The sequence below is a fragment of the Plecotus auritus genome (assembly GCF_963455305.1).
Source record: "Plecotus auritus genome assembly, chromosome: 2".
Taxonomy (NCBI): domain Eukaryota; kingdom Metazoa; phylum Chordata; class Mammalia; order Chiroptera; family Vespertilionidae; genus Plecotus; species Plecotus auritus.
In genome coordinates, this window is record NC_137771.1 from 128,313,164 (window position 1) to 128,334,111 (window position 20,948).

General features: G+C 37.9%; 1 protein-coding gene across 5 annotated transcripts in view; it reads right to left on the bottom strand.

The window, feature by feature from the left end:
• The window catches only part of ROBO1 (roundabout guidance receptor 1), a 1,316,070-nt gene that overhangs the window by 712,673 nt on the left and 582,449 nt on the right, over positions 1-20,948 (bottom strand). The gene's annotated exons all lie outside the window — the stretch shown is intronic.

Here is a 20,948-nt window from a genome sequence, read left to right on the forward strand (position 1 = left end):
CCCCAAAATATTTGGCTATAGAATTTTCTTTTTGGATACTCCTCTTTCATCCCTCTCTCCTGTTTCCCTTTTCTTTTTCTTCTTCTCCTCCTTCTACTCTTCCTCCTCCTCCTCCTCTTTATTCTCCTTCTCTCTTTTCTTTCCCTCCCTCATTTTCTTCATGTTTGTGTGTCTGTTTGCCATCTTTAGTGTCTGTTGTGTATTCAACAATGAGATCAGATTCTAAAACATAATAAATAATCAAAAGCCAATTACTTTAAGAGTTGAAATATCCATTTCTCTTTCTAGTTTATTGTGATTTTATTACTTATCACCTGAATTTCCTGATACAGCATAAAAAGATGAAGTCAGTGACAGTGTGTGGGAGCAGCCTTTAAGCCAATGGTAACAAAATGTATTTCTGATTGCAATATTGTGGGGGTGTGTGTGTTTGTGTGTGTATTCTCCCTGAGAAGTTGATTGCCCAGCTATGTGTCATGGAGTACCATTAGGCTCTGATATGTCTTTAAAGGAAAACAAGAATGAAGCCTTTATTAAACAAATAGTGATAAAAAGTAGATTTTCCTTTCCTTGTTATATGAATTTTTTTTTCAGGTAAAAATAGGTAACTGACAAATATTTTCAAATGGTTGCCTCAGATTTTCTTCACTATAGTTAGGATTTCTTACAGCAGTATTGACATTTATGTTGGATAATTCTTTGTTGTAGGGGCATGACCTGTGAATGCAGAGTGTTTAGCATTGTTCCTGACCTCTACCCACCAGATGCCAGTAGCAAATCCCCACTCCTTCCGACCCCAGTTATAACAATCCAAAAATGCCTCTAGACATTACCAAATGTCCCCTGGGGAAGTGGGGGCAAAATCAATGCCCCTTGAGAATCACAGCTTCACACTAATACTCTGAAATGAGAAACTGGCCAACTCCCACATTCTCAACACACACACAAAGGCAATTATGAAAAGGAAGGCCTGCTTTCTCTTCCACAGAGAGCAAGCAGTAATGTCCTCCAGACAAGAAGGAGATAATGGGGGTGGGGGGAGTAGCCCAAGTGTATTATATACATCATCATTTTAAATCATTCCCAGAATGTGGGTACCCCTGGGATGGGGAAAAGGGGGAACCTGGGTCAGAATGGAAGAAAATACACTTTTTTATAAAATTATATGGTATTTTTGACACTGATGAGAAGCAGATTCAAATTCTAACTCAGAATGAGCCCATCCAAAGGGGACACACTGTCACATTTAATGCATCTGTTTAACATACTCACATAGCTTGCTTAACTAGTCTAAATTAGTCAATTATTTTTCTTAAATTACCTAGTTTTATGGGTCCTTTTTCAAAGCTTAGTATCTGCGTGAATTCACATAATTTTTAAAAAGTATAATTGAACTCAAAAGTGGCTTTTTCATTTTCAAAAAAATAACAAATAATTTGTCACCATACTACTTTACATCTAACCCAATAGAAAAGTTCGACTGAAGGGAAGAAGAAATAAATTTCCTTACATTATAATTCTTTGAAGCAACATTTTTTAAGTTGGAGTGAAAAACTATAAGGGCTTATTAAGAATGCAAGTAAAGGTTAATAAATCTTATAATTATTCTAAACATTAATAGCTCTTAAAATTGTTCTAATTAATCCAATTATTCCAATTCTTACAATTTTCTAAAATTCTAATCAAATGTTAATTTAATGATATATTTTCATTGAAATAAGATGGTATCGCTCTGAGATTAGAACACTAGGTAGTTATTATTGCTGTTCATGTGTATAAAATTGTATCCACTACCTCCAGCTCTGCGTTGTTAAAATCGTCTTGTTTCTGAAATGGAAGCTGCCAGTACCTGTAGGGCACCAGCAGTGCAGGAAATAGTTCTTAAATGGACAGTTGGCATTTACACTGGGTATATTGTGCCTTGCCTCCAGCACAAATTCTTTCTTTCTACACAATAGTCATCCTTTTGGTGTGATACCTATTTCTCTTCTTGCCCATCATAATCATCATGTTCTTTTCTAGTTATTATTGCTTTTGCCCATTTCTCAGGGAAATCCAAAACATGCTGCATCTGTGATATTAAATAATAGTGTCTCTTATTAAATATGTGAACTTGCCAATTAATTAACTTCCTGAAGTCACAGTTTTTCATGTGTAAAGTGAAGTTACCTCAGAGAATTCGTGTATTTTTAATCACAAAGTAGACTCCCCATGAAGAGTAAATAGTCTGCACAGGCTGAGCAAAGCAAGTCTCCATTTGAGAGAAGGGTATTACACTACCCATAAAACCAAACATTGAGGAAATCTGACATAATGAAAATGGCTTTCATTATAAACTTAGGGTCAAGTATAATTTACTGTGGGTCCTAATTCTCTCCTTTCTATCACTTTTGTCACTTAAAATGATTGCATCTATGAATTATTTAAAAAAAACTTAAAGAGCATAAGGACCTATTCCCATATTTTTAATATCAACATAATCTCTAGATTTTCTAAAAATTTGTTGGCTACTAAGATTTATGTTTCTAAACACCATATGGTTATATTTCACATTTGAATGGAATCACTATATTACAAAATAATGTGTATGTCTGATGAATATTTTAAAATATTCAAGCTACATTATTCTGTGTAAAATGAGAAGTATTTATAGATCAGATAGGATTTTCTAAGCCTTGGAAGCTGTCTGTTAGCTAGATTTTCATTCTGAAATTCATTTTGTCACAGCTATTTTCTATCAACTAATGATTACAGGAATTAATGACCAAATCATTCAGAAATATTTTCTACAAATGGTATAAATTGAGCCTAACATCTCCTATGGGTACTGAAAGGAAAAGGGACAAAGAATTTGAAAGGGAAATTATCTGTTTTATACTTGCCTCCTGACCTTCTTGCTCAATTTTTCTCAAAAGCAAACTTTTTGAAACTTTAAATTCATTTCCCTTGGATAGCACACACTTAGAAACCAGGAAGCAAGGGACACAAAAGGAATAGCAAATGCCAGAGGACAGAGAACATTTACCAAAACCATGGGAAAATATATTTCTAAAACATCTGAAGTGTATCTTTAAAATATTCTAGGTTTATTTCATCTTTAAAAAAAAAACACTTTTCTTTAAACTTGCAGTCCTTGTTGATGAACAACAATATCTATCTTAGTCCAGAAAAAGCCGGAAGGAAATTGTCCAGCTGCATTCTCAGTCTCTCCATATGCAAATATACAGAATCTGATCTATCTCCTGGTAATTGAGACCCAAAGGCATAGGATCACTATGGGACCAATTCCTTCTCCTGAATGGCTTCACTGAGTGCGAATATGCATGAACATCAGCAGGCCAAATGACTGATGACTTGGTACTCATCCATATTTATCTTTCAGGATGGGACAGATATCCTATTGATTCGCACAGGTCATTACACAACATGTTAACAATCCAGTGCCATCCAGTACACAAGGAAATTTGAAATTAGTGATGGATCTTCTCACAGGTCTATGGCTAGGGTAAAAGATGGGTAGTGAAACATTACTCTACGTTGACATCACCACAGTCTCCCCTCATTTAACGTCAGTTCATCTTACTCAAAAGACTCCAAAAGATGGAAAATGTAAAGCTTGTCTTGTTAAAGGAACATTTTAAGTAAGTCTGTTCATATAGCCAATATATTCTTGATAGAAAATCATTTCTAGGAAAATTATATATATACACATTTTCCCTTCACACATATATGCATTTGCACACACATGCACAGAAACTTACAATATGAAATAATGTTGAGATATTTATTATTTAGAAGAGAGATGTTTATTAAAAGTGTTCCAAAAATGACCTTTTGTTTTATTTTAAGACAAATATGTGTATGTGTGTATCTTACATGTATATGCTCATATGCATAAAAGGAGAGTTTTACTAAGGCCATTTAAAAAAGAAAACAAACAAAAGGAAGATAAAAACCAATCCAGATTTTAAAAAATCAATTTAAAGATTCAGATTGTCACTGATCATCAGTTTTGAAAGTCTCACTCAGTACACACAGGAAAAAAAAGTCTTAACCATTTTTTAAAAAAGTTTTAAAAATGCCGAAGCATGTCCTACATTTAGCCCAGTAAATTCTTAAATGCTTTTCAAGAGTAATGTGTCACAGGGAAACAGAGTCCTGCTTTCTTCCACCATTCCCATGCTTTCGAAGTTTGTGCAGCTTGATTTTTGCAGTTGCAGAAACTGGCAGCTCATCTAAGCCCAGACCTGACATGCCCGGAGGCGCTCAGCTGCAAAGTCCGCCTCATGCAGGGGAATAACACTGTGCTTTATTTGGTTTGAAAAGTGAACCAAAAGGAGACTAGTCAGTGGACCATTTGATAGGGAACTGAATTCTCAAATGACATTAAAATCATCCTGCAATCCGGAGATGACTGAAATAAAGAGGCGACTTTAAAATACTCATAGTACAATTTATTCATCCACAGTGTGCTTGTACCCTATAACCCTGGAGGGCCCCATATTTACCCCAACAATGTATTCATTGATCCAAATATTTGTGTAACTTCTTTTTGAAATTGTACTTAACCCCCTTTGCATTTCTATGTCTCTTTATTCATGTATGCACAAACTCGTTCATTTAGAAATTATTTAGTGAAATCTACCATGTTCCAAATATGGTGACAGCTGCTACTATCAGTTGTGAACAAAAGAAATGGACCAAACATCTGCCTGTAGAAAGTGCTAAAGATGAAATAAAGCTGGGAAGGAGAATATGGAGGGCTTGGGTGGGAAGAAGGGCTTTCTGTGGAAAGCAAGGGTGTCATTTGAGCAAAGATCTAAAGGTGGTGAGGAATTTAGCCATGTAGCTATCTTAGAAAATTCCAGAAGAAGGGACAGCATGTAAAAAACTGTTCTTTATAGCATTTTTAAGGTAAATTTGAATGTGGAAACATACATGAAATTTAGTAATTATTTTTTGGGGTAATAAAAATATTTCCCTGCTGTATACCTTATACTTATACAGTGCTGTATGTCAATTACATCTGAAGAAAACTGGAAAAAATTCCTGAAACATCCCCACATAGCCATACACATATACTAGTACACACATATGCACGCTTAACTTAGAGTTTTGTTATACAGTGGTTGCCAATTGCTGGGTTCCAATTTTCATCAGTGCCTAGAAGCCCTCCCTGACAACAATCCTATGATTCTCCCTACTTTCAATCACTTGTGCTGCACCAATACATACTTCTAAATTAGCACATTCTAATTTACTGTCACTTCCTTGCCTTAACTGAATCTTGGCTCACCTCTGGAGATACCAGTACACTGGCAGCATTGTCCAGCATTTTCTATTTATTTTCTAGTACTAGAAGATACCTCATAGGTTGGCTATGGGTTGGGTCCTCTACACTCCGCATTCCAAACCATTACTTCCTAATCCTCTTGTTAAAAGCAAAACAAAACAAATTTAAAAACTTCTTTCTGCTTCTAGTAGACCATGGCCTCCTCTTAGTTCTTGCCATCTTCAGACTCTCTCTTGCTGCCCTTTCTTAAATTCTCTGGCAATGGTTCCCAGACTTGCATGAACCACCAATTAATTGAGGATGCTTTCAACATGTATGTACCCTGATCTCTCGGTCTTTGATCCCTTTGTTGCTGGACAAGTTCTCCCATTCTCCCTCTCAGACACACTCTCTCATTGTCACAGGCAGGTCCTTAGCATCACTGCATTTCTATCATCTGAGATGGAGCCACATCTAAAATAAAAAATTCAGGAGAAAACAAGATGGCGGCATAGGTAAACAAACACCTGAAATTGCTGTCTCGCACAACCACTTCTAAACTACAACTAAAAGACAAAATGGACATCATCCAGAACCACAGAAAGGCTGGCTGAGTGGAAATTCTACAACTAGAAGGAAAGGGAAAAGCACACTGAGACTCAGAGGAGTTGCGTAAGTAAAGTGCAGAGGTACGGAGGTGCGAGTGTGCAAGGGGCTGGCAGCTAAGGATGCGGTTGTCTTTTTCAATCTGGAGGGAGACACAAGCTCCCGACTGCTCTGAACCCCAGTTTAGGGTGAGACTCTGGGGACCCAGACTCATACGGGGAGAAACTGGACTGTCTGGCATCTGGCTGGAACACCAGGGCAGCTTTCTCTCAGAGGTACTTGCAGCGATTACTGAGGGACACTGAGACCCAGGGGCCTCTTAAGGCTGGGCTGAGGATCAGCCATAGCTGTTTGTTCTGCCCTGTTAATTCCCTGATACACCGCCCCACCAAAGCTGTGTGCAGAGGCTTTTGTATATGAATGGTCTGGTCCTTTGCTATCTAAAATTACCTAACAAACTGCAGCTGGGTCAGAGAGATCCAGAACATCCAAAAGAAGGGCCAAGGCCCCACAGCAGCTTGCATTGCTTCATAGCTGGGCCTCATCTGGGCACCTCCAAAACCCCAAACAAAGAAGAGGAATCTGCAGATCTCTCCATAGCTCCTGCTGGGTGGCCTCAGGCAGAGGCTAAATTAGCACCTCCTTGGAGATCCAAGAGCCAGTGTACCCAGGGGTCAGAGTGGGACCATTCAGATTACAACTGCTCAGATCCATAAGGGACACACTCAGGGGGCAAACTCAGTGAGCTCCAAAGTCCCACTGAAGCAAGTCTTGCCCCATAAGGGTGTCTCCAGCACAGAAGTTCTCCTATCACAGACACAGCTGATTCTCACAGCCAATTGACCTGGAGGACAATTCCTCCCACTGATACCAACAACAATCAAGGTTTAACTACAACAAGTCTGTGCACACAGCCCACAAAGGGGTGCACCAAGAGCGTCCACCTCAGGTAACTGGGGAGGCTGAGCCACTGGGCCCTATAGGACACCTAGCACACAAAAGCACTCTATCAACACAGGGAAGCAGCCAAAATGTAGAGACAAAGAAACAGGTCACAAATGATAGAAATGGAGGAAAGCAAACTACTGGATATAGAGTTCAAAACCACAGTTATAAGGTTTTTCAAGAATTTCCTAGAAAAGGCCGATAAATTTAGCAAGACCCTTGAGGATACGAAAAAGGACCAACTAGAAATTAAGCATACACTGACTGAAATAAAGAATAATATACAGAGATCCAAGAGCAGCCTAGAGGATTGCAAGAATCAAGTCAAAGATTTGCAATACGAAGAACCAAAAAATACCCAACCAGAAAAGCAAAAAGAAGAAAGAATCCAAAAATATGAAGATAGTGTAAGGATCCTCTGGGACAACTTCAAGTGTACCAACATCCAAATTATTGGGGTGCCAGAAGAAGAGAGAGAGCAAGATATTGAAAACCTATGTGAAGAAATAATGAACAAAAACTTCCCCTACCTGGTGAAAGAAATAGACTTACAAGTCCAGGAAGTGCAGAGAACCCCAAACAAAAGGAATCCAAAGAGGACCACACCAAGACACATCATAATTAAAATGTCAAGAGCAAAACACAAAGAGGGAATATTAAAAGCAGCGATAGAAAAACAGTTAATTAGCTACAAGGGAGTACCCATATGATTGTCAGCTGATTTCTCAACAGAAACTATGTAGGCCAGAAGGGAGTGGCAAGAAATATTCAAAGTGATGAATAGCAAGAACCTACAACCAAGATTACTTTACCCAGCAAAGCTATCATTCAGAATTGAAGGTCAGATAAAGAACTTCATAGATAAGAAAAAGCTAAAGGAGTTCATCACCGACAAACCAGTATTATATGAAATGCTGAAAGGTATTCTTAAGAAGAAGAAGAAGAAGAAGAAGAAGAAGAAGAAGAAGAAGAAGAAGAAGAAGAAGAAGAAGGTAAAGATAAAAATTATGAACAAATACATATCTATCAACAAGTTAATCTAAAAATAATGTGAATAAAAAACCTGATGAACAGAATAAACTGGTGAATATAATAGAATCAGGGGCATAGAAAGAGGGTGGACTGACAATTCTTGGTGGGGGGGGGAAAGGGTGTGGGGGGTGTGGAAAAAGACTGGACAAAAATCGTACACCTATGGATGAGGACAGTGGGGGGGGTAAGGGCAGAGTGTGGGGTGGGAACCAGGTGGAGGGGAGCTATGGGGGGGGGGAAAGGAACAATTGTAATAATCTGAACAATAAAGATTTATTTAAAAAAAGAAAAATAAAAAAGAAAAATAGAATCATATTGTTATAAAAACGAGATATACTGTATGTAAATCGCATTTTATAAAAATCTTTCATATGTTGCAAACAAACAAAATAAATAAAATAAAATAAAAAAATTCAAGCACTGCCTTCTCTTCTTTCAGTTTTCTTGTGAGACAACTGATATTTTAACCTCATCAAAGCCTCCACTGCCTGCTTCACTTTGTTCAAACCACTATTTCTACCTTTCATTCACTTCCCTTAATATTTAACATAGACTCCCTTACCATTCATTTCAGTACTAGTAATTCTATTAGAATATTCAAACTCTTTTGTTTTTTAATGAAATCTGCCTTGCAAAAACACAGTTCTACATAAATTACCTACTTTCTCCAACCTGCTCATGAACAGACACATACATACTGCTAAGAGATGTCCCACAACAGGACAAACACTTTCAAAATAAATTATGATTTCCAACTCCAAGAGGCCCTTAACACTGTCCACTGGACAGAGAAATCATGTCCCACTTTTCTGAACAACACTCCAGTCTTCTTTGAGCTCCTGACAGTATCTGTTTCCATTTGGATTCTCTCTCTTTAAAAATGACCCCAGTTAATAGCTCTAAATGAAAAAAAAAAATTTTTTTATAGGGACTCTTTTGACTTTTGGCTTCCAAATCTACACCTCTTGGGACATCTGTGCTTCTCCTTTTCTTCTTTCCTCTTGAGCTCCATCTAAGGCCAATCCTAGATCTTTGACTCTGAATCACAATCCTTTGCCATCTTCTCAAAGAACTTACACTTTCTAGTATCTTTTCATGCTTCTATGCATTCAGCATACCTTCTCAACTCATTTCTTTCCTGTTCAAGGTAAACTAGTTCTAATAGCTTTAAAAAAAAAAATAAAAAGGAAAGCAGGACATAAACCTCTCTCAATTTCAAAAAAACCTACTGGTACCACTTATTCTGTTTCTTTAAAGTCACTATTTAAAAACACTTGTCTTTGTGTTTTAAAAGTTTCAATGTTCTTCACTATCACTTCTTTGTGACCTCTCACAGTGAAAGTTATAAATAAAGTCACCAGAACTAGGGTGATCCCAAAGTCAAGGGCATTTTCCAACACTTTTTTACCCTCATGGCAACGTTTTTGTTGTTAATCCTCACCCTAGGTTATTTTTTCATTGATGATTTTTTTAGAGAGAGTGGAAGGGAGGGGGAGAGATGCAAGAGGGAGAGAGGAGAGAGAGAGAGAGAGAGAGAGAGAGAGAAAGAGAGAGAGATGTGTGAGAGACACATGGATTGGTTGCCTCCAACAGAAGACCAGGGCCAAAGATTGATCTTGCAACTGAGGTATGTGTCCTTGACAGGCATTGAATCTGGAAGCCTTCAGTCTGCAGGCTGGTGCTCTATCCGTTGAGACAAATCAGCTAGGGCCCTCTTAGAAACATTGACAATAATGAATATTTCTTAGTTCTTTCAAATACTCTTTTCTAGCCTTTTGTGATGACTCTCTCTGATTGTACTTTTACCTCTCTGATTGCTGTTTTACTCCAAGCTCCTTTGCAATGTAACCATCCTTCATCAAGTCCTTTTTTTCTGGGCATCATTCAAGCTATGTCATGGACTCTATTTTCTTCACTCTCTCTAGAGTCATACTAAGCAACTTCTTTTTCATTCAGTATTTCTACTATCACCTATATGCAGGTAATGAGCAAATTTGTTTTTTTCTATCTCAACCCTCCTCAATGATTTTTAGATTTGTATAGATATTGCAGTATCACTATCCAAATATCTAGGAAGTGACTATATCCCAACTGAACTTTTGACCTTCTCTCTCATAATCTGGTGGTCTACCTTCTTAGGTTAGCACAGTGAATGACATCAATAAGCCAGTTATACAAACTTGAAGCTTAGGACTCTGCCCTCCAGTTTACCTCTCAGTTCAATTTGTCACAGAATCTTGTCAATTTAATGTCCCTAATTACACTCAAATTCATCCACTTCTCTCTATCTCCACTTCCAGCAGTTTAGTCTAAACTACCATTACCTTAATTAACTATGTGATCTTCCAGGGTAAATTTTGTATGTTCAATTTTGCTAATAGCAAAAAACCCCCCACACAAGCAAATCAATATTTATTTATAGGTGGATAGTTTTAATTAACTAATTAATTAATTCATTTTACATATAGTGTCATTTTTGCCAGATTAGCTTGAGAAATACAGGAACTTTCTTCTACAGAGTTTGACACTCACATTTAGTGGAAAACTGGAAATGTGTACAATAACTATTCTATGTATGCTTATCCTTGAAAGTTCAGAATAAATATAGCTTCGATTATTTTGATTACCTCCCTAGGATATTTACTAAATTTTTCATAGACCTTCTCTTCATGTTAAATTTTTCCTTCAGATCTGTTTCTTTCACAACCACCCTCTTAATTAATCACTTATTTGTAAGAAAGACCTCAGTCTCACTCTATTCTTAAGAATATCAGTTATAAACAAGCCTAGATATACATGAAAATTAAATGTAATGCCTGATCCTAGACTGGATCCTATACTATTAAAAATGTTATATAGGACATTATTGGGTCAGTTGAAAAATTGAAATATGAATCAAAGAAAAGTAGTTGTATCCATGGAGATGTTTACTGAAGTTGAGAACTCCCCTGTGATTATGTAAGAAAATATTCCTAATCTTAAGAAATACAAATTGAAGTGTAAGACATAAAAGTACAGTAAATTGTTAATACATGAATAAGGTTATAGCTATTCTTTGTGATATACTTTGTACTCTTCTTATATTATTCTTAATTTTAAGAAGTTTAAAAATACCTCAGTCCCATATTCAGGGAAAAACAAAACAAAACAAACAAACAAAAAACATAAGCTCTCAAACCTTGTAGCTGTGTGATTTTATTGTGCTTCAGTTTCCTCAACTAGAAAATGTACCCTCCTTCATGAAGTTGTTTTGTAGATTAAATTGCATTAAGGGTGTAGTGTGCTTAGAATAGATCTTGATACATAATAAACATACACATACTATGTTGTCAGTAATGTTATTATTATTAACTACTGTGCTTTCAAATCTTAAAGGGAAATTAGAATTATAATGAATATCAAATGCTTTCTAGATATTACTCCATATGTATGGGATTCCTTTAATCTGATATTATAGTCTATAATTGTTTTGTAGATAAAAATCATAATTGCTGTGCAAGACTCATTTATTGAACCTTAAAAATTTGAAATCGGTTGTTGTAGAATTTTGTATTAAACTTCACTTCTACAGAAGGGAGAAAAAGCAGTGGTATTAACTCATAGAAACTCTTTGTGCAACTGTATGTGCTTATATGTGCAAACAAGAATGTATGCAAAGGTGTGGGAAGCAAAGAAGAAGGAAGAGAAAAAAAGTAGAAAAATAAGAAGGAAAATAAGAGAAAAGTTTGGGAAGGTGAAGAAAAGAGAAAGAAATAGCTCAACTCAGCTGCAGAAAACACAATTTTTGCATATACTTATAATTATTTCTATTTTTATCATGCACTATTCAAGGTTCTCCAGATGCAGAAAAGATTAAGGGCCATTCCAAACCATGTGTAACATCAATACCTCTGATAGTTTTGTGATTAATGTAAATGTGAAGTATTCTGTACTTTGTGGTAAGGACAATAATCAAGATGAGAAGCCATTTGAGGGTGTTTTGGGAAGAATCAAACTATGGGATCTGATGAGATCTGACTTTGATGTACTTAAATTTTAGTGCAAGAGATCAGTATTCTTTCCAGTTGTCAGGGTGTTTTTGTTGGTTGGTTGGTTGGTACGTTTTTTGCCTGCTTATGTGTAAAGGCCAATGCTTCCATGGGCACTAATGGCTGCAAATATTTCTCCAAATTAGGTTAATGTCTACAGTTGGATTGTATTCTTCCTCATGTAATTTACATAGTTTACTAACACATACAACTCATGCTAAACATGGAGAAATTCCTTAACCTCGAATTTCTCAGACTACACATCTTTTCTAAGATCAGTTTTGTCAAATAGCAAATCATAAAACTCTCAAGGCATTGAGCACGTGTAGCAGCTATTGATAATTAGCAGATATTAGACTAATTCTCAATTATACTAACTAATTTTATTTTCAGGGAAATAACTAGTTAATAAAAAAATATCTGCTGGGGACTTCTGGTCAAGGTACAGACATAGCTAAATGTGGTACTTGCCTCCTTCCACAACCACATCAAAATTACATGCCCTAGCCGGTTTGGCTCAGTGGATGGAGCGTCTGCCTGTGGACTGCAGGGTCCTAGGTTTGATTCCGGTCAAGGGCATGTACCTTGGTTGCGGGCACATCCCCAGTGGGAGTTGTGCAAGAGGCAGCTGATCGATGTTTCTCTCTCATCGATGTTTCTGACTCTCTGTCACTCTCCCTTCCTCTCTGTAAAAAATCAATGGAATATGTTAAAAAAAAATTACAACTAAACTACAGAACAACCAACATTCAGAACCAACTGAAACCTAGTTGAGTTGAAGTCCTACAAATAGGGATTTAAAGAAGAAGCCACATCAAGACTGGTAGGAAGGGCAGAGACCAGGAAGGATGGGTCCCGCACCCATGTGTGTTGGATAAAAATCAGGAGGGATATCTCAGCTGTGGAGGTTTCTCTTGTGGAGCTAAGGGTTCCGGCCCCACACCAGGCCCCCTAGCTCAGGGTTCTAATGCCAGGAAGAGAAATCCTCATAACTTCTGGCTGAGGTTGATAGAGTCCCAGGTAGTTCCTCTTAAAGGGCCCACACATGGACTTACTTGGACTCATTCCCTTTGAGCTCTAGCACAGAGGCAGCAGCTTGAAAGGCACCAGAGACATAAGGGGAAGAACTGAATTTTTGGCATCAAGGCAAATGCTGGAAGGCCAGCTTTATCCCAGACACAGTGCTGGCAGAGGCCAATGTTCCTTTTCTGAGCCCTTCACCACAGAACCAGCAGACAGTTGCTATATCTGAGTCTCCATCACCCTGGCTCACACTGTTTACCCCACCATGGTGATTCCCTGAGACCTTGGCCTACCCAGCTTTAGGGCCTACCCAAGCTGTTTCTAGTGGCTTTACCATAGCAATGGACTCTCTTGGATCATGCTTTAGATTTTTCTAAAATCTCTCAAATAAGCAGCATCTGACTTCTTTGAATCACATACCTCTTGCTGAGTGGTCCCAGGCTTGGTTCCCAGCTTGGCCTGGCCTGGGCACCTCCAAACCCAGCACAAGAGGCAGCTATCTGCTGATCATTTTGTAGATTATGTTTGGTGGCCCTGGGAAGAATACAGTCACTGGCTGACCTAGGCCTGCATCTCTCAAGAGGCCCCAGAACCAGCACACCTAGTGGACAGATTCAGACCACATCGAAGCACCACCACCTAACTACCTCCACAAGCAACACACTCAAGGGATGGACTCAGTGGGTACTAGAGCCAGGCAGAAGTAAGTCTTGTTTTGTGTCATGGGCCCCTGCACCATTCCAAGGTGATTGGTAATCAGTGGTCACAGCAGTTCATCAGCCTGAGTAAATGGCATTAATGTGCCAATAGCAGTGAAGATTCAATCACAACAGAAGGGAGTACAGCCCACATAGGAGGCGCATCTCAAGTGTTCAGCTAGGGTGATCAGGGAGACTGTACCACTGAACCCTACAGGACACCTACTACATCAGGCCACACTACCAAACCTAGGAGACATAGAAGCTCTGCCAAAATGAGGAGACAAAGTCACATGGTCCAAATGAAAGAAAAGAACCAAACTCCAGAAAAAGGACTAAACAAAATGGAGACAAACAATATACTAGATGTGGAGTTCAAAACACTGATTATAAGGATGCTCAATGAACTTAGTGAGGACCTCAACAGCATAAAAAAGAACCAGTCAGAAGTGACTGATGTACTAACTGAAATATAGAATAATTTATAGGGAATGAAAAGTAGAGTAGGTGAAGCCCAGAATCAAATAATAGATTTGGAATATAAGGAAGCATAAAACACTCAATCAGAATAGCAAAAAGAAAATGAATAAAACAAAACAAAACATAAGACTAGTGTAAGGAGCATCTGAGACAACTTCAAACATACCAACATTGGCATCATGGGAGTGTGGGAAGGAGAAGAGAGCAAGCCAAAGACATTGAAAACCTATTTGAAAAAATACATACAGAAAACTTCCCTAACTTGGTATAGGAAACAGACATACAAGCCCAGGAAGCACAGAGATCCCAAACAAGATGAACCCAAAGAGGCCCAACCAAGACACATCATAATTAAAATGTAAAAGGTTAAATACAAGCAGAGAATCTTAAAAGCAGCAAGAGAAAAATCAGTTAGTTACCTACAAGGGAGCTCCCATAGACTGTCAGCTGATTTCTCGAAAGAAACTTTGCAGGCCAGAAGGGAGTGGCAAGAAATATCCAAAGTGATGAAAAGCAAGAACCTACAACCAAGATTACCCCAAACAACAAAGCTATCATTTTGAATTCATGGACATGTAAAGAGCTTCCCAGACAAAAAAAAAAAAAAAAAAAAAAAAAAAAAAAAAAAAAAAAGCTAAAGGGGTTCATCACCACCAAACCAGTGTTATATAAAATGTTAAAGGGTCTTCTTGAAGAAGAAAAAGAAAAAGAAGAAAAATAAGAATAATAAAAAGAAGAAGAAAATATGAGCAATAAAATGGCAATAAATACATATCTGTCAACAATTGAATCTTCAAATAAAATGAACAAGCAAAATAAAAACAGACTAATAGCTATAGAGAACTTTTTGTTGGTTGCCAGATGAGAGGGAAGTTGGGGGTGGACAAAAAAGGTAAAGGGATTAGGAATAAAAATTGATTGTTATAGGATGTAAAGTACAGCATAGGGAATATAGTCAATAATATTCTAATAACTAGGTGTGGTGCAGATGGGTATGGGATTTATTGGGGTGATTACTTATTAAATTATGTAATATCTGGTCACTGGGTTGTACACCTGAAACTAATAAAATGATGTATTTAAACTAATTGAAAATAAAATAAGATTAACAAAATATCTGTTTAGAGATTCTTCCCAGTAAACCCCAAAGCTAATGCAATCCTTTAGTTTCTTAAATTATTTTAAAATCAATAGGAATAGTGTAGTTGGCATTATATATATATTTCTAATAATTTATTTCAAATGAAGACACCTAAATAGCCATAAGAAAAATGTTTATAATTCATTATATAAAAATATATTTTCAGTGTATAAATTGAAACTTACATTAACTTTCTTCCTAAACACAAGTCTTGATTTATTGCATTATAGGGAATTAAGTGTGTGATTTAAATAATTCCAAATGCAAGTACTAAGTGCTTATTTCTTCAGTGAACAATAATTCTTTAGCTAATAGTCCTAAATAATTTAGACTAACTGACTGCCATGAAGGATAATCATTAATCATATGACTGCCATCAAGAAAGCCTAAAATTGTGTCAATTTCAGAAAAAGTTACATGGATTTCACAAGTGCCCTCAAAAATTAAGACTGGTCTATTTTTATAATAAATTAAATAGCTTGTGCTTGTCTTTAACAAATATCTTCCAGTGTATAAAAATATGATAAACATAAAAGTAAATTTTAGTCTCTCTTACTCCTGTATAAATTTTAGATTATATATTTACTAGAGGCCTGGTGCACGAAATTCGCCTTGCATCCCCTCACAATCCAAGACCCTCAGAGGGCCTAAACTGGCAGTCAGACATCCCTCTTGCAATCTGGGACCACTGCCTCCTAACCGCTCGCCTGCCTGCTTGCCTGATCGCCCCTAACCACTCTGCCTGCCTGCCTGATTGCCCCTAACCACTTGCCTGCCTGCCTGATTGCCCTTAACCACTCTGCCTGCAGGCCTGATGCCCCTAACTGCCTGCCTTCCTGCCTGATCGCCCCTAACTACCTCTGCCTGCCTGCCTGATCATCCTTAACTGCCTCTGCCTGCCTGCCTTATCACCCCTAACTGCCTCTGCCTGCCTGCCTGATCACCCCTAACCACTCTGCCTGATCCCCCTAACCACTCTGCCTGCCTGCCTCATCGCCCCTAACTGCTTGCCTGCCTGCCTGATCACCCCTCACTGCCTCTGCCTTAGCCCGCGCTGCAGTGGCTTCATCTGGAAGGACATCCGGAAGGTTGTTCGGCTGTCCGGTCTAATTAGCATACTATGCTTTTATTATTATAGATTCAAAATATCTGATGTCCTTAATTCTCAAGTCACAATTTTCCTTATGGAAGATATTTCTGAAAAATAACTGAAAGCTTTTAAATTTAAAAACATATATATTTGCCAAAAGGAACTTTTATTTCATTTTACCTTATATTAAGGTGTCATCAGCAATAGAATATTACAATGTTAGGCCTTCTGGCAACTAATCTTAATTTGAATATCTACCATCACTTCTAGTCTTTTACAGAGAAAATCCTCAAGTTCAGTGAAATAACATGTCCTTTTCCCCACTCCCCTTTGATCCCCTACACCTCCAATCTGTCCATGAATCTGTGTGTGGCTTTTGGCCTATCCAAATTTATCCACAATCTCTAATAACCTGATAAAGCCCAATCCATCAATGAAGGTTTTCTAGGGTTTTAAAGCTTTATCTTTCTTTCAGTAAATTCTTATAGAATATACCATATTAAAACACGATTTTGAATTTTAAAAGAATGTTTAAGTATTGTCCTGTCTTCTATTTTTGGTCTTTTATTTCATCTCTGGTAGATTACTGCAGCAAGAACTCCAGTTTTCTCACACCTCCCTCCATCCATTTCCTTGCATTGTCCCTTCACAATGGAATAATGGCAGATGTAAAGTTACTAGAGACTAGAAAAATGCTTCTGCTTTAGATCTTGCCTTCTAAGCTGCCCTTGGAACTCTGTTCCCATTATGTGGATAAGTCTAAGTGTGCCAGTTTAAGGATAAGGAAAGAAAAGGAGAGAGGCTTCTGCCTTCTCAGCCATCCAAGACCTACCAACCAAGGCCATCAGAAACTAGCTTGCCTCTGCTGACCCGAAAACTCATCAATGGAGTGACGTCAGGAGAGGTCAACTGGACCCCACCCAGATCATTGGCAGCACCCAGCCCACATTTCCATCTTGCGGAATCATGAGCCAGATAAAAGGCTGTTGTTTCAAGTCACTAAGTTTTAAGCTGTTATACAGCAATAGGTAACTGATTTATTGTCCCAAGTAAATATTAAACTCTAGTGGGGCAGAAATTATGTCTTTTTTCACTCTCCTCAATGTAAGAAGGACAAAAGACTTTCAGTCATTACTCATGTTATATGCCCTTCCACCTACTGATTAAAAAGTTGATAAAAAAGAAAGTTAAGTCAACCTTCTAGATGTTAACACACACACACACACACACACACACACACACACACACACACACTCAAAATGTTCAGGCGCTTTCCTAATACACAGTATAAAAATATAAGATCAAGACATGAGACATAATGAAATACAGTGATTCAACCAAGTGATCTAATATTTGACTAACAAAATATTTGTTTCTACATAGAAGAGAAAAAAACTTAGGGGAAAAATCAACAAACATTCTAGAAGTAACACTAGTCTTCTAATAGATTGAAAAGGCCAATAAAGTGCCTCACAGGATTAAAGAAAAAAACACCAAATTTCAAACCTATTCTAGAGATCCATAAAAGACCCTAAAAACATCTGCAGAGGGTGAAAAAGTTCATTTACAAATAAAAGATAAGTCAACTTTGCATCAACAGACTTAATGCCAGAAAATAATGGAATAATGACTTCAAATTTATTAGGGAAATAATTTTGAGTCTAGACTTGAGATATAGCCAATGCACCAATCAAATGTGATGGAAATTGTAAGATAAATGAGAACTCAGAAAGTTTACTTTCCTCTCACCCTTTTGCAAAAAATTACTGGAGGGTACAATACAGGAAAATAAGAAAATAAACAGGAAGCCATGAGTGGAACATATTAGTGATACGTTTGTAATGGTAAACTCTGAAGATGGTTTAGATGGTATAGGGAACAATAAATTATATTTAGCAAAAAGAGAAAAGTCCTCAGGTGGTATGTCTCTATGACACAGTAAGTTTCAGTAAAACATATAATAAAGAAAAAAGAAAAAAAAAGATGAAATAATAGAATGAAAAAGTGGTAGTATCTTAAGATTTTTTTCCTGAATAACTGTATTTATTCTTATAATTAAAAAAGAAATAATTAAAGCAGAACAGAAAGGAAGAAAGAAAGACAAAATGAAAGAAAAAGGGAAGGAAAGTCAGAAATCTAAAATTTAAAATGTACATAAAATGCCTGACTAAAATAATAAAGCATATAAAACCACAGAAGGGGACTTGATTTCTAACTGTTGGTGAAATGTAAAAATGGCATAATGTGAACTATAGACAAGGAAATGTAATTACAGCACAATAGACTTTGTTCTAAACAATGTTTGGAAAGAATCCTATGTAATAAAAGGCTAATATGCAAATAGACCAAATGGAACAACGGAACAACCAGTTGCTATGACATGCGCTGATCAGCAGGGGGCACGTGCGCGAAACATGGCGGTCATCAGCATGCCACGGTTCATCCCAGCTCTTGTACCTGCTGCCGGCACCAGCCCTGATCACTTGGCACTGTCAGCGGGTGCGAGCGACGGCTGCCAGTCCCGATTGCCCCTCAGGGCTTCTCCACCTCCCCCTGCTCCTGAGGGGCGATTGGGGCCAGCAGCCACCTCTTATACCAGCTGCTGGCGCCGGAGCTGCCGCTCGCACCTGCTGCCAGTGCCCAGCGCCAGTCCCAGTCGCTCGGTGCCATCAGCGGGTGCGAACAGGCCAGCACCATCATCATGTGGGAGCGATGGCGGCAGGAGCGGGGCTGCTGGCAGAGAGGGGACCTGGGACCATGGCAGGAGGGGCTGGGCGGGGGCGCAGAGGATGGGCCGAGACCTTCCCCTGTACCCACTTGCAGCCTTGCATCCCACAGTTCCTTTCAAGGTGCACGAATTTGTGCACTGGGCCCCTAGTAATAATATAAACACTAAATAGTTTTTAACTTTCAAATACAACCTACAGATAAACATAGACAATAATTATGGCAAAAGTAAAAATATACCTGGCCCAGAGGTTGAGAAATGGAGCTGAATGAGGGTCAAAAGGTAAGTTGTAGTTTCAAATGCAGAGGACCCAAGTTCTTGACTTTGTCTCCCTGGAGGAATCCTCCCCTCTTTCAGGAAAGCTATGTTCATTGAAACTAATTCAGGTGTAGTACTCCCACAAACAAGCAAGTTCACGGAATATGATATCAAATCCACCTACCTGTACCCTTATCACATTATCTTTTCTCCAATTTTCTCTAACTTACATATAAACCCAAATAAAGCAAATATGAACAAAATGCAAATCCTCATTCTCAACTATCTTTGAACTGTGATTAGAATTTAGGTTGGACCTACCACAAATAAGTACCAATAGTGTGGTAATTATACTCATATTAAAGGAAAAGTTAAATGAGAAATTAGAATATGTGAGAAAAAAAACATATTGTCTTTTTGGACAGTATTTTATATTGATAAAATTAGTCACCACAGCACTTTTTTATTTTATTTTAGAACTAAGATACTAATCATCTTGAAAGATTAAAAGAAAAAAGAGGAAATAGCTTTGATTGCATTTGGGTAATGATATTGGGCATGGAGAAAAAGAAGGCATAGTATTTCCACAAAAGTTATTTTGTAATTATAGAGGGTGCTGTGGTGTATTGCAAAGATTCCCTCTTCAGTTCTGTTCAGTGTGGCTCAGTTGGTTGAGTGTCAGCCATCCCATTAACCAGGAGGTTGCTGGTTCATTTTAGGTCAGGGCACATCTGGGTGTTGTGGGCTCAAGCCTCAATGGGGGGAGTGCAGGAGGCAGCAGATGTATATTTCTCACTCTCCCTTTCCCTGCTTCTTTCTCTAAAACCAGTCAAAACTTATTTTTTAAAAAATCTTCAGCTTGTCTATTAAAAAAAAAAGAATAGACACCCCAGCTACTGGAATGTTGGGAGGAAGAGTTGTCAGCTGAGTTTCAATGAAAGACGTGACCTTGACTGAAAAGACACCATATCCAAGGTCACCCCCTTTCTCTGTGGTTGGCCTGCAGCAAATGAATGGTCAATTTAGGCTCCTTCACCCAGATATGGGAATAAGCTTAAAGGCTCTCCATACTTACAGTTCCCTGTAGAATCATCTGTGGCTTCTGTTTCAACTGCATCCTAGTTCAGCTTCTCCTCTATCTAATCATGTCTCCTTTTCTCACCAATGCCCCTACATTCTCACTGTTGATCTTGACGGCACTACCCAGTTTCTCTTATGTAGAGAAATCCCCAACTCAGAACCAACTTTCCAGAACCCAATATTTAAAACTAATTTTTTATATCAGTGTGCTAAAAATACAAAAATGTGTTAAGGTTAACCCTTAAAATTATTATGGCCAAATTAAATTACAAACCTAGTATACCATATATAAGTAAGGTTTAGTATTAATAAATGTAGTAATTATAATACGTTATATCTCATGATATATTATTGTAGACATTCATTTATGAACTAAAAATGCTCTGGCAGAGGGAAGACAGAGTGGGCTGGAGCTGAGTGAGAATAAGCCAGGGTTGGGGGACTCTGGGATTAGACCTCAGAGGGCAATAAATCCAGTTTCCTGTGCTGAATCATTCCCTCATGCTGAGGAGAACATCTTTCTCCTTTGGACCTTTGCTAATCAGGCAGCTTTTGCCTAGGGCAGTG